The sequence below is a fragment of the Oxyura jamaicensis genome, chromosome 1, assembly GCF_011077185.1.
Source record: "Oxyura jamaicensis isolate SHBP4307 breed ruddy duck chromosome 1, BPBGC_Ojam_1.0, whole genome shotgun sequence".
Taxonomy (NCBI): domain Eukaryota; kingdom Metazoa; phylum Chordata; class Aves; order Anseriformes; family Anatidae; genus Oxyura; species Oxyura jamaicensis.
Window position 1 is genome coordinate 201,912,373 of NC_048893.1, and position 10,118 is coordinate 201,922,490.

General features: G+C 47.4%; 1 long non-coding RNA gene across 1 annotated transcript; it reads left to right on the forward strand.

Annotated features, from left to right (window-relative positions):
- The first annotated feature begins 9,164 nt into the window (after positions 1–9,164).
- Positions 9,165–9,508, forward strand: LOC118169345. Its single transcript, XR_004752031.1, has 2 exons — positions 9,165–9,268; positions 9,380–9,508. It is a non-coding gene; the product is annotated as an uncharacterized LOC118169345 (long non-coding RNA).
- Positions 9,509–10,118: the final 610 nt, after the last annotated feature.

Here is a 10,118-nt window from a genome sequence, read left to right on the forward strand (position 1 = left end):
CTCTGCAGTGTCATCACATGGGGTCAGGGGAAGAAACGAGAAGGGAGATAGGGCCTTAGTTAGTTGGGGAAGGGCAGGATTTTGCTGCAGAAGTGATGGTCACAGGGAACTTGAGCGGAGCCCTTCCCTGTTTCTCTCTCTTTTTTTTTTTTTTTTGTCTCCTAAACCTCCAGGATCCCATTTTATGTGTCGCTATTCCATCAGGCACTCCAACAGAGCCACTTTGATCCTGCCTACTGGGAAGATGACCCACGGATCTTAAAAGCTGTTTGCTCAGGTGTGTCGCCTTTTTTTTTTATTTTTTTTTTTCCACAAAACGCTTCATTTCTCAGACTTTTTCTTAAGGAGAAAGATTCGTCAAATGAATTTCCACAGCGGGTCTTATTTGGCTCCAATATTGACTCAATTGTGGTGCTGTCGATGCTTCTTTTTTTCCTCCTGCAGGGTAGCTGTGGCAGGTTGGAGCACCTCATTTGTGCAAGCAGGCTGCCCAGAAAACGAGGAAAATGCAGCAGCTGGGGAAAGCCAGCTCCGACAGCTGGAACGGTTTCCTTCTGCAGATTTCCCCCAAATCGCAGCTCAGAAGGGGCACAGCTCGCGGGGAAAATGTGTGCCCTGTAAAATAAAAGGATTAGGAAACCACTTTATGGCTTGTGAGATTTATGGATTCGGAACAAACGCCTGTAGCTCGCTTGGCCTGCGGCTCTTGAGGAGGCCAAAAAAACCCCCTGCTTTTAAAGCTTTGGTTCAAAAGGAAGGCTCAGATCCCCCCTTAGGTGGGTTTTGTGAACGATGGGAACACTGGAAAGAGCCTTGTGTGTCCCACGGCACCTCCAAGCCAACCTTTCACGTTGCCTGAACGCGGCAATATTGAAAGGCAAACTCATTCCCAATGTCCCAACACGGTGGAAATGTCAACTTGGAAACCCAGCAGTGAAGTAGAGATTAAAAAATATCATTTACCAGGGGAGAGAGTGAAGAGAAAATGTGTGATGTGAGGGTTTTTTTCTGTCTTTCAGAGAAATGCAAGCACAAGCCGTGGCATCACCTCGCTCTGCTGAAAAGATGAACTGAAGTTCTGGGATTAGCAGAGCCAAAGCAGCCTCATTTCGCCTTGACTTGTGTTTCCAAGAGGAGCATGGCTCTGTGGATTCTCTGCTGTCTGATAAAGGGTGAGCCTGCATCCAGCTGTTTTTTAATGCAGGGAAATTTAGGGTCCCTGTGCTTTCCCTTGTGGCTTTGCAGGACCTGTCTCCTCTCACTATATTCCTCTGAAAGTAGCCATTATTTGCAATAAGCAGCTTAAATTAAATATATATATTTATATTCTAAAGGAATCAGTCTTCCAACCCAGTTGCACAAGGACATGCTGCAGTGTGTCCAGAGTCGTTCTGGTACAGGGCTCTTTGTCCCTGCCTGCTTGCTCCAAATTCACTCTCGATGCTGGGAGCCCAAGAGGACTCCCAGGCTGCTGACAACGTGCATCAAGCCCAGCTGCTGGAAGGATGCTGATCGTAGGCAGCCCCTAGCATGTCACGGGGAAAACATTTCCTTCTGCTACGCTTTCCAAGTCACTGAGGGCCTTCTGTGCAAACAGAGACAACTCCGAATTCCTCCTTGGCAGCCTTCAGCGTGGCTGCGCAGAGCTGTCTGCCTACCACAGAGAGCCACCTGCAGTTAAACACATTCACCTTCTTTGCATTAATCGAAATGTGCTCAGCAGCAGCAGGGATGCTCTCGGCAAGCCAGGAAGAGTAGCATCTGCCACGGGCAAACGCATCCAGATTTTCTAATGAGCCTGATGATCGTGGATGCCTCGGATTTAAGCTGCTTGCTTTGCAGCCCTTGCTGAAAGGTTTTCTACCTATACGCTTGTGGCTTGTGCCTTTGAAATTGGGTGCCATCAGAATGATGTTTTTTTTTTTTTCATGTGTTTCCAGATTTCTGAGGATTCCAGCCATTCTGAGAAATCACGGCATTGGGACACCCCCAAAGGGGCTTAACGATAGTAGGCGTGGGGTTTGCTGGGTTAGAAATGTGAATAAAACTCTTGCTTCCTCACCATTCAATGAGTGATTGTATGCCTTGGTACCCAAATCTAAATCATTATGGAAATGGCCTGATTTTGAGGGTTCACAGATTGTCAGTCAGCTCTCTCTTTGGCTGTCTTCAGGGATGATTGCTAAAGCTGGTTCCAGATGAATGCATTAGGAATAGCTTTGAATTTCTCTAAATTTGTCCCTGAATGGCAATTTTACAGCTTAGTGTTAGAAAGCGTTGTGACATTGGTTCTTTTTTTTTATATTTTTGGCACGTGCCTAACCCAAAGGTAGCTTAACAAACCAAACCAAACACATGAAAGACCCACGATAACAAACCAACCCTCTAAACGTAAAGAAATACAGCAAGCAGCTGGAGGCAGGCTGGCATAATGAGATGCAAGCAGACTCAGAGTGGGAAAAAAACTTGTACGAGCAGGGTCTCTGCTCCTGGGATGGGTTTTGTCCCAGCTTTCTGACACTTTCCAGGCTGGCACGGTTGAAACCACCGTATTTTGTTAAGTATTTGGGTGCTTGGAGGTGGGCTGTGCTGTGCAAATGCTCTTCCAGGACAGAAAACAGTTGCTGAATCATCTCAGCCACTAGAAGAGATGTAGGCACCAACAGTGTGTGGCTCTGAGCTGCAGAGACCCTGTTCTTGGATTGCTACCTACAGAGAAATCCTGCTGGAACTAGCAGGCTTGGGGACAAGGACTCGATGGGGAAGGCAGGAGTGTTCATGCAGTGGTTTACTAGACCAGGATATTCGATAGAATACCTGTGAGCATGGCTGAAAGGTTACAAGTGATTTTAAAATGGTCTTCATCGCTTGCTTAGTGGATTTGATGTGGGCGCTACTCATAAAAGTGATGCTTTTCTTTGAAACTTAACGTGTCAGCAATCACCACCAAAAATGCCCACCCCAGCCTCCAAAGAAATTGCTACCAAAGTTGAAAGGGTAACTCAAAAAAAAAAATAAAAAAAAAAAATCTCATTTTGCCTTCATTTTCCACTGAATCCTCCAAACCTTTTAATGTTTCACAGCTGGTATGGAATCAAATCAAATATCTGGTCTCAACTGCTTTGGAGATCCCCAACTCTCTCTCTGGCCCAACCAGCAGGAGATTAGGTGTTTCAGAGTCTGACTTCGCAATGCCTAATTGACTTCAGAGCCTGAATTTGCTTTTCAAAGCTGATTTACTCATGGGAGAGCCTGCAGGTGATTGGCATTCGATGAGCTAAGACCTGAAACTCTACGTGGGTCGGGGAAGGACCACACGCATGGTTGGGTGCTGGAGCCCAGGTGATGAGCAGAGGTTTGCTATGCAGGCTGCTTGGTCGATTCCTTTAGCTCTTGGTTATGATCACATCTTCCCAAAGATGTTCCCAAATCCTTCAGGCACTGCTGTGTACCCATAAACACCGGGATACTGATTTTCTCTTGCCTTGTCTTACTGTCACAGCAATGATCTCCCATCATTGGCCAAATGTCTCTCATGAGATGTACCTGAAATATGCAAATCCATCATAAAACTTAAAGTTTATACCTAGACTGGCAGGTTGTGTTCACCTTTTGTTTGCAGCCTTATTTTTAATCCATTTTCTGTGACTGTAAAATAAATCTAGACTAAGGACCACAGGTTTAATGAAGATTGGCCACATTTTCAGTGAAGGTAAATTGGCTGCTATACCTGTTCCACTAAGAAGCTGAATTTTGCCATTGCTTATTACACTCATAATGTTCATTTCCCCCCCCCCCCCCTTTTTTTTTTTTTTTAGCTGAATAGTGGCTGGTTTGTGTCCAGTGCAGAACAGCCTGGGACTAAATGGAACAGCTGCACAAAGATGTTCAACATAACAGGTAATGTGAGTCTTTAAACAAAACCCAGTGCCATCAAAGCCAAAATCCGAAAAGCTCCTAACAAAAAACATATTTGTGAAGAACAGATGGAAAAAAAATTGTTCTGCGAGGGATAACAAGATCACATCAATCAGCCCAGCAGCAATGGCATACAGAAACCTTCACACATGAGCAAAGAACATAACCAGAACCAGACACCATAGCTCCACGCTCCTCCAAAAGCAAGAGAGGATCGGGGCGAGCAATGTTCTGGGAGACTGAGGATAGACAGGAAGCACAGTAGTTGTAGAGGTGTTTTATCTCCATAAAGTTGGGGTTTGGGAGAATTAGGAAAGCACCGCTCCAATACATTTTTCAACAGATCAGTTAAAAATACAGCCTTGAGCCCTCAACCGGTCTTTTTTATGTGTCCTGGAAAGCTGGTGATAATCGAGCTGTCGGGGAGATGAAGCAAGCGCTCCCGGATTTTCCCCTGCGCATCTTTATGTTATTTTTGCCACTAGATGTCTCTGCTGGCTTCACCGTGCACTGCAGGAGCCAGAGAGAGACCAAGGTGGAAATCAAGCTGTGACCAAACGTTGCCACTATAGTTTGTAGGGCTTTGGTTCTCATTACTAGTATCTCCTGTTGAAGACAGAGATAGTCCTTGCGTTGTAAGTCCTTGCTCCTATTTTGGAGCATTCACTGACTATTCCGACGTTTTGACTCTCATCCCCTCCCCATCTCCATGATGGTCTCTTGCTTTTTTTTCCAGAGGGTTGTTCTTCTTGGAGCTCATGCACACTTAAGGTGTGCTGTGGACTAAGGGCAGCAATTCTTTCAAAACACCTTGTGGCCAGCACAAAGGGCTGTGGGATGTCGTATAGAGCTCAGGATGCCTGAGCAAGGCACCCTTTCGATAGGCGTTAACAGACATGGGAATGAGGAATGGTGTCGGAACAGCTCGTATGACTGCGGAAGGTGTTGACTCAAAGCTCTTGTACTCAAGATTTGAAACCTGGTCCAAAATGGCTTTTTCTTTTCCCCCCATTGACATCACTATAGGGACTAGTCCCTGCACTAAGAATCCTTCTCCCCTCTAGGACAGGCAGGAGCACGTCCCACATGGGCTTTGTGGGGGAACTTGAAGTCTCCGTGTTACAATCTCGTCACCACAAGCTCAGCAAATGGCTTCAACAACAAAAAAATCCTAATAGTTTTTCCTTTTTTTTTTTTTTTTTTTTTTTCATCTCACTGCTCTGTGTTTCCATTCCTTCCCGACCAAGCTGGGAAGCTTTCCACCCAAACGACACCTTCCCAATTTCACCCTGTTCCCACGACAGCTCAGGGCAGTGGCCAAGTGCGGGGAAATTCCAAGGATGCTCCGAGGCGTATCTCAGGGAGGAGCTTGGAAGAAAATATCAGCGAGCTCCTGTTTTGACAGGCTGCCCTCGAGATAACGGTGAGAATTAGGGAGCTTTGCCCCCTTTCCATTATTTCGCTCCGTGTATCTGCAGCTGTTATCGGAAGGGAAGTGCTGCACGGGATAGGTGGGGCTTTGCCAAACAACCGTGGGATATCAGCTCTGGGGCTGGCAGATGTGGTCGGTGTATCTCCTGAGCTCACACAACACGTGAAATCTGAGTTTAAAGCCCGTGACTGCAGGAAGAGAAGGTGGGATCCAGAGCTCGGGCTGGTCCCCGAGTCTGATATCGCAGCTCTGAATAACAGACCTGAGAAAGGGAGCTGGCGTGCCTCTTCCTTCTCTTCACCTACTCCCACTAACAGACAAGCTGCACCTAAAACTGGTGTGGTTTTGAGTCCAAATTCCCTTTCTCCTTTTGCCATTTATGATTAAAGTCAGAAAAAAAAAGGTATAATACTGAGTGCTGTTCTGACTTGCAAAAGGGTTCACTCCTGCTCTGCCATCAAGCTGCCGGGTGATGCAGGGAACACGCTTAGCATCCCTGTTCCTCCGTTTGACCATCTTAATCAGAATATCAATCCTGAGTGAAAGGGATTGGGATATTTAAAATTGTTGTAAGTCCTGAGGACGGGGTGCTGAGCTGCATGAGCTCCCGTGGCACACTGAAGAAGAGAAGTAAGAAGATTATGCATGCAGATCATGCTCTATTCCCAGGAATTAAAGAGTCAATCTCATAATAAAAAAAAAAAGAAAAGAAAAAAGATGAAAGAAGAAAGAAAAAAGAAAAAGGGAAGAAAAAAAGAAAAAAAAAAAGAAGAAGAAAAAGAATCAAGAATCAAGAAACAGAAAAGATAAGAAAAGGAAAGGAAAGGAAAGGAAAGGAAAGGAAAGGAAAGGAAAGGAAAGGAAAGGAAAGGAAAGGAAAGGAAAGGAAAAAGGAAAGGAAAGAAAAAAGGAAAGGAAAGGAAAGAAAAGAAAAAAGAAAAGAAAAGAAAAGAAAAGAAAAGAAAAGAAAAGAAAAGAAAAGAAAAGAAAAGAAAAGAAAAGAAAAGAAAAGAAAAGAAAAGAAAAGAAAAGAAAGAAAAGAAAAGAGGGAAGAAAAGAAAAATGTAAAAAAGGAAAAAGGAAAAAAAAGGAAAAAGAAGGAAAAATAAAAAAAAAGGAAAAAGAAAAAAGGAAAAAGAAAAAAGACAACTTGTGGTTGTAACTACTGACATTAATGGCATTATCTGGGATTTTCCATAGTGAGCTGATAACGACCTTAGCAGTTACAAGTGTTATGTGGGGGCTTTTTCCTTTTGAAGGCTAGATGTGTCTAGCTTAATTATCTAGCCTCATTAATTCATCATGCAGACATGCTGCAAAACCTGCAGTGCCTGGACCACCTGCATCACGGATGGAGCCAGGGTGTAAAAGCCACAGGTATGAAGAAGCCAAATTAGCTCATTACTTCATTAATTTAAGGCGGGGGGGGGGAGAATGCTGGGACCCAAATGGGGACGTGTCACAGCCTTTTCCTTGTCCCTGTTGGTCACGGCCTTTTACTTGTCCCATCCAGCAGCTGCCATCCCTCCCACTGACAGCAGGGAGATGTGGGCTCCATGCGGGATGGCCTGATGCCTGCTCTATTGACAGCAGTAGTTGCTCAAACAAAAAAAAAAAAAAGCCAGAAATAACAGTGTAAAGGGAAAAAGAGGTGCGACCAAGCTGATTTTGTGGGTTTGGCTGGTTTTCGTTTGCTTGTTTTGTGTGTCGTGGTTTGGTACGGACCCTTCCTCCTCACCTGGCCATGGAGCCAGGGAAGAGGCACTGGCGGTGCTCATTCTGCTGGAACAACCGAGGTACTTCAGTGTCTGCTCTAGGTGTTCTGCTCCGGTGAGCTGCACAGATCACAACGTTTTAGCTTTCTACGGGTTCATTCAGCTCTGTCCCTTGTCACACATGAAACACATTCGGGAGCTTGATGCTCGGGCTGGCAGGGAAAGAGATGGGGATGGAGCGGAGCAGCTTTTACTGGATCACTTCCACCCAGGCTGATGTCTGCAGCTTTCCAAGGACGCCCTGCATCTCCCGGCTTCGCCGAAGCATGAAGTCAAGCAGCTTGGCAGCAGCCAAGCAATCAGTCACTCCTCTCTGCCTTAAAATGTTCCCTAATTCTTTGTTCCAGGCAGAACCACTGAACTCAAAGCGGGAGATCCTACCCAGGGTGCATGCTGAAGGCGAGGATGCAAAGGAGATTTTTCTTGAATGGCACAGAATAATTCTCCTTGGCTGCATTGCAGTTGTTTCCCCAACTCATCCATCCTTGGCCTCGTACACCGTTTGCACAGAAGGAAAGCTACTTCGTTAGCTGGGATGTTGTCCTGGTTCTGTACCACGTTTTGGGGCAAGCCAGAGATCAGATTCCCAGACCACAAGTAAATCCCATCTTTTCACAATTTGCCCTGTTAGGAAGAGCTTCTTACCTGCTGAGTGCTGGGACAGCATTTCCAGACGAAACAGGAAAAAAAAAAAATCCCTTTCCCTACGCTGAATCCCCTGTGTGGAGGGGCTGCCTCCACCCCTGGGGATCTGCAGCATCGCATCTGAGCCCAGCACCCAGCTCCCACCGAGCCACGGTGCTCCCTGAAAGCAGGCAGGCACCAGCAGAAAAAGGGGGAGACGGGGAAAGGGGATGGGGAAAACGAGGCAGGAAGATGCTAAAGGGCTCCGAGCCCATGGCAAAATTGCTTCTGGTGCAAATCCCAGCTTCTCCTCGAAGCCTTTAGAACAGATGCTGGAGGGGAAGGTTTAAAAAATAATAGCCGTATCTAGATTTAGGATGCGGTAAATCTCCAAGGTGTTTGTAATTCTGCCTGTGCTTTAAATTAAATGGGTTTTACAGTGCCAGGCACTACCCATGCCAGGAGGAGTGAGTGATGGGCACACAGCTTGTGTAACTTTGTCATAAATAACCAGCGACCTTTATCGTTATCTCCCTGCAGGCAAGGGCTGCTCCTGGAGCAGCTTGGCAAGTGGAAGCTGTCTCTGCAGCATGGAAGCAGCAGCAGAAAGACAAAGGGGAGCGGAAAAGGTGCAGGTGCTCATCACTGAGGACACCAGGAGGCAGATAGGACACATTAAATCGGGGATTCAGGTCAGCTTTAGCTATCTAAGGGCTTCAAATAGGCCCAGGGACAGGCCTCTCTCTGTGCTAAATGGCAAGAGAGGTATTTCCAGAGGGCAGGTATCCATCCAGAGGACAGATGTCCACCTCTGGGGTGGGCTTGCTTAGCCCCAGTGATGCCCCTCTGTCCTTTTTCACTGTGGGAGAGCACTAGGTGACTATCTTGTGCTTGTCTCAGGCCAGTGAAAAAAAAACAAAACAAAAACACCCAAGCCTCCAATGGAGGAAAAAACAGAGGAAGATCCAGGCGTGACCGCCCGAGTGACAGCTCGTGAGGGACACAATCAGCTGCGAGTGTGAGCGGGGTGAGAACAGGAGGCTGAAAGAAGGGCTGCCTGGGGTGCCAAGCGAGAGAGATTACGTGGAGCGGATCAAAGGACAGGGAAGCAGGACGTGATAACGCGGGACAGCCCTTCTCCAGGCTGGGGTGTAACGGGCTGTAAGCTCATGTCTGCAGGGGAGCAGCAGGAACCCCAGGGAGCAGGACCCTAAAAGCAGGACCAGGGGGAGAAGCAGTGCGTACCCTCCAGGGAACAATCCCGGAGTCTCTATGGAAAGACATCCCTAGCTCTTATTTTTGTCATTGTTTTAGAAGGAATAGCGGCTAATTTGGAGTCTACAGGGGCTCTACTAGAGGAGGCGAATAAAAGCTGCTGCAGCTCTGGAAGGATGCTTTCTGGTGAAGCCCACGCCACTTCTGGAGTCCCAGCCCCATTTCTGCACCGTTTGGCTCTGGGGACCATGAGGTGGCGCAGTTACCCCGAATATCAGCCCGCAGCCGGCTGCACCCCGGCCAGGTACCCTCCCCAAATACGTCCTCTCCCCAGCTGCACGACTATCTGTTAAGGAGCTGCTGCTTTACACGCTAGAGCTGCATCACCTAACCCCCTTCTTTTTCCCCTTCCCAGGGAATAGGTGAGGTTCTGCGGGACAGAAATTAGCAACCAAGCGGAGTGTGCTCTGCTATTAGCAAGTGTGTCGCTTGCCGAGATCCCTTTCCTCTCCTTTTTTCTTTTTCATATAAGGCTTAAAAAAAATTAAACCCACATCAAATGCGTTTTCTGGAAAGCACTACAAGGACAGCAGTTGTTCTGCTGGAGGGGTGGCAGGATCCAAAACACCAGACCCAGAACTCATGGCAGAGGGTGGTGGCGGTGGCACCACGTTCCCCATCCCCAGGGGAGGGAGGAAAAGGTCCGAGAGCTGTGCCCTGTTTGCAGACAGTGCTCAGTGCCAGCTGCTTTAGGGTCCCTTGGGGGCATGTGAAGGGGTGGCAGCGCCAGTTTCGTGGCTGTTTTTGAGGCAGAACATTATCCTGAGGATAATGCTTTGGAACACAAAGAGCATTTCAAACCTGGAGATTTTTTGCCTGCAGCTTCACCCAGCCTGGAGCTTGCCTTCGATGATCTGGTGAAGCTAAGGCAGGTAGGTCCTGCTGGCCAGCAGCTCAGGGGGAGAGCATGGCCACGGTGTGTAAGCTCCCCTCCGGGAACACTCAGGTTTTGGTATTCGTCCCCTAGAGCATCGCCGATCCCCGGCGCGATACGGTGCAAACTCCTGCCCCACAGGGGCGTTTCGCTCTGTCTGTAAAAGCCTTCCCCATGGGTCAGGCCCTGATTCTTATCACCTGTAAGCTTGAGGGATCAA